Consider the following 4,001-nt stretch of genomic DNA (forward strand, 5'->3'; position numbering starts at 1 on the left):
TGAAACAAGTGTGGGACTGGACTGGAGAGATAGCCCTCACCAGGGCTAAACTACCACCAATCGGTCGCCGAAGGGACGGGCACCTTCATTGGACAAGAACCATGGTCATTGGATGAACCAAACCCACAAGGTGATAGCTGGGATAGAGCACCTGCCCAGGACAAGGCTCAATATCCTCCCACCACCAAGCTGGGCAACGTGGATCAAAAGTTAGGACACATCGGGCGCCGAAGGGTCTGGTCAAACCACTAAATCGGTCGCCGGCGGGAAAATGTCCAAAGTACCATGGTTCTGAGGGTCTGACTTCCCTCAAAACTGTCCGTTACTCATTTTCTATTCGGACTGAGCAGTTTGACACCACCCCCGTCTCTCTAGGACATGGAAGTCCTGTTGCCAAAAACCAGGTTTCTGAAATCGCGCCGGTACCTGTCTGGTCGACCCGCCACTGAGTGTGTAATCCAAAACAGGCCAAATATCGATGAAGCCCTGAACCTCACAGGGCTTCTGTGCGCCCCACCATCGGGGGTCAAATTCAACAAAAACGTGATAAATCAAAAAGTACACATCCGATCTTGATGGGGTTTTTTTTGCACGAAAGTGCATAAATAGACGAGCATTTACATTCAATTAAAAACGTTTTTGTATAAAACATTTTAATAGGAAATCGTGTTTCAAGTTTTGGGAAAAAAGTGAATTTCACAGGATGCATAGGTTCCTGTGGATGCGAATTTTTTTTTACATTATGTAATTGTTGCCCATCACGAGAGAGGGTATGAGACGAAATTTGGGACCTCTAGCCCTTCGGGAAGTATTTTTAATCATTTTTTGAAAATTACAGAAATTGGTCGAAAAAATGACAGAGTCCCACTTTTCACAGCCGTGCACCTGGTGATTGAAAACGTGCATCTGGTAACCCAAAAATGCGGTTCTCAATGCGCTTGCCGGTGTTACAGATATACATGTCCGATAATGATGCACCCTACTACGGACCTTTTTCAATGGGGGCCGGCCTGAATTATTTATGGAAGGTATGATTACTTTTTTTTTCTCCGTGCAACTGGTGATTGAAAACGTGCATCTGGTAACCCAAAACACGGTTCTCTATGCGGTTAGCGGTGTTCCCGAGATTCATGTCCGATAATGATGCACCCTACTACGGACCTTTTCAATGGGGGCCGGTCCGAATTATTTATGGAAGGTATGATTTTTTTTTTCTCTCTCCGTGCAACTGGTGATTGAAAACGTGCATCTGGTAACCCAAAACACGGTTCTCTATGCGGTTAGCGGTGTTCCCGAGATTCATGTCCGATAATGATGCACCCTACTACGGACCTTTTCAATGGGGGCCGGTCCGAATTATTTATGGAAGGTATGATTTTTTTTTTTTTTCAACACTTTTCCCCTCTTTTTCTCTCTCTGCCGGGGCCGGCCCTGGGTGGTTAGCGGTGTTCCATCTATTCATGTCCGCTTATGGCGCACCCTACTACGGACCTTTAGCAATGGGGGCCGGCCCGAATTATTTATGGAAGGTCTGATGATGATTTTTTTTTTTTTTCCACCATCTCTTTCTCTCTCTGCCGGGGCCGGCCAAGAGTGCTTTATGGACGGTTTAAGACATGACTATGGATGCAAATGCTCATTTTCCTCCGTGCACCTGGTGATTGAAAACGTGCATCTGGTAACCCAAAAATTATAAAACGGTTTTAAATACTTTTACCCGTCATTCTATTGATATAGCCCGCTAGGGGAGTGCCCCACTACGGCCCTCTCTCTGTCAGGGCCGTCCTTGGGTGCTTTTTAGACACTTTAAGAAATCACGATGGATGCAGATTGCTATTAATCCTCCGTGCAACTGGTGATTGAAAACGTGCATCTGGTAACCCAAAATTTCAAATATGGTTCAAAATGAATTTAAAGGCACCCCTCTCATTGTTCCCCGCTATGGGAGCACCCCACTAAGGCCCTGTCTCGGTCGGGGCCGACCTGAGTGCTTTATAGACACTTTAAGAAATCGCGATGGATGCAGATTGCTATTAATCCTCCGTGCAACTGGTGATTGAAAATGTGCAACTGGTGATTGAAAACGTGCACCTGGTCACCCAAAACACGGTTCTCTATGCGGTTAGCGGTGTTCCATCTATTCATGTCCGCTTATGGCGCACCCTACTACGGACCTTTAGCAATGGGGGCCGGCCCGAATTATTTATGGAAGGTCTGATGATGATTTTTTTTTTTTTTCCACCATCTCTTTCTCTCTCTGCCGGGGCCGGCCAAGAGTGCTTTATGGACGGTTTAAGACATGACTATGGATGCAAATGCTCATTTTCCTCCGTGCACCTGGTGATTGAAAACGTGCATCTGGTAACCCAAAAATTATAAAACGGTTTTAAATACTTTTACCCGTCATTCTATTGATATAGCCCGCTAGGGGAGTGCCCCACTACGGCCCTCTCTCTGTCAGGGCCGTCCTTGGGTGCTTTTTAGACACTTTAAGAAATCACGATGGATGCAGATTGCTATTAATCCTCCGTGCAACTGGTGATTGAAAACGTGCATCTGGTAACCCAAAATTTCAAATATGGTTCAAAATGAATTTAAAGGCACCCCTCTCATTGTTCCCCGCTATGGGAGCACCCCACTAAGGCCCTGTCTCGGTCGGGGCCGACCTGAGTGCTTTATAGACACTTTAAGAAATCGCGATGGATGCAGATTGCTATTAATCCTCCGTGCAACTGGTGATTGAAAATGTGCAACTGGTGATTGAAAACGTGCACCTGGTCACCCAAAACACGGTTCTCTATGCGGTTAGCGGTGTTCCATCTATTCATGTCCGCTTATGGCGCACCCTACTACGGACCTTTAGCAATGGGGGCCGGCCCGAATTATTTATGGAAGGTCTGATGATGATTTTTTTTTTTTTTCCACCATCTCTTTCTCTCTCTGCCGGGGCCGGCCAAGAGTGCTTTATGGACGGTTTAAGACATGACTATGGATGCAAATGCTCATTTTCCTCCGTGCACCTGGTGATTGAAAACGTGCATCTGGTAACCCAAAAATTATAAAACGGTTTTAAATACTTTTACCCGTCATTCTATTGATATAGCCCGCTAGGGGAGTGCCCCACTACGGCCCTCTCTCTGTCAGGGCCGTCCTTGGGTGCTTTTTAGACACTTTAAGAAATCACGATGGATGCAGATTGCTATTAATCCTCCGTGCAACTGGTGATTGAAAACGTGCATCTGGTAACCCAAAATTTCAAATATGGTTCAAAATGAATTTAAAGGCACCCCTCTCATTGTTCCCCGCTATGGGAGCACCCCACTAAGGCCCTGTCTCGGTCGGGGCCGACCTGAGTGCTTTATAGACACTTTAAGAAATCGCGATGGATGCAGATTGCTATTAATCCTCCGTGCAACTGGTGATTGAAAATGTGCAACTGGTGATTGAAAACGTGCACCTGGTCACCCAAAACACGGTTCTCTATGCGGTTAGCGGTGTTCCATCTATTCATGTCCGCTTATGGCGCACCCTACTACGGACCTTTAGCAATGGGGGCCGGCCCGAATTATTTATGGAAGGTCTGATGATGATTTTTTTTTTTTTTCCACCATCTCTTTCTCTCTCTGCCGGGGCCGGCCAAGAGTGCTTTATGGACGGTTTAAGACATGACTATGGATGCAAATGCTCATTTTCCTCCGTGCACCTGGTGATTGAAAACGTGCATCTGGTAACCCAAAAATTATAAAACGGTTTTAAATACTTTTACCCGTCATTCTATTGATATAGCCCGCTAGGGGAGTGCCCCACTACGGCCCTCTCTCTGTCAGGGCCGTCCTTGGGTGCTTTTTAGACACTTTAAGAAATCACGATGGATGCAGATTGCTATTAATCCTCCGTGCAACTGGTGATTGAAAACGTGCATCTGGTAACCCAAAATTTCAAATATGGTTCAAAATGAATTTAAAGGCACCCCTCTCATTGTTCCCCGCTATGGGAGCACC

Source organism: Anabrus simplex, unplaced genomic scaffold (genome assembly GCF_040414725.1).
Source record: "Anabrus simplex isolate iqAnaSimp1 unplaced genomic scaffold, ASM4041472v1 ctg00000767.1, whole genome shotgun sequence".
NCBI classification, from domain to species: domain Eukaryota; kingdom Metazoa; phylum Arthropoda; class Insecta; order Orthoptera; family Tettigoniidae; genus Anabrus; species Anabrus simplex.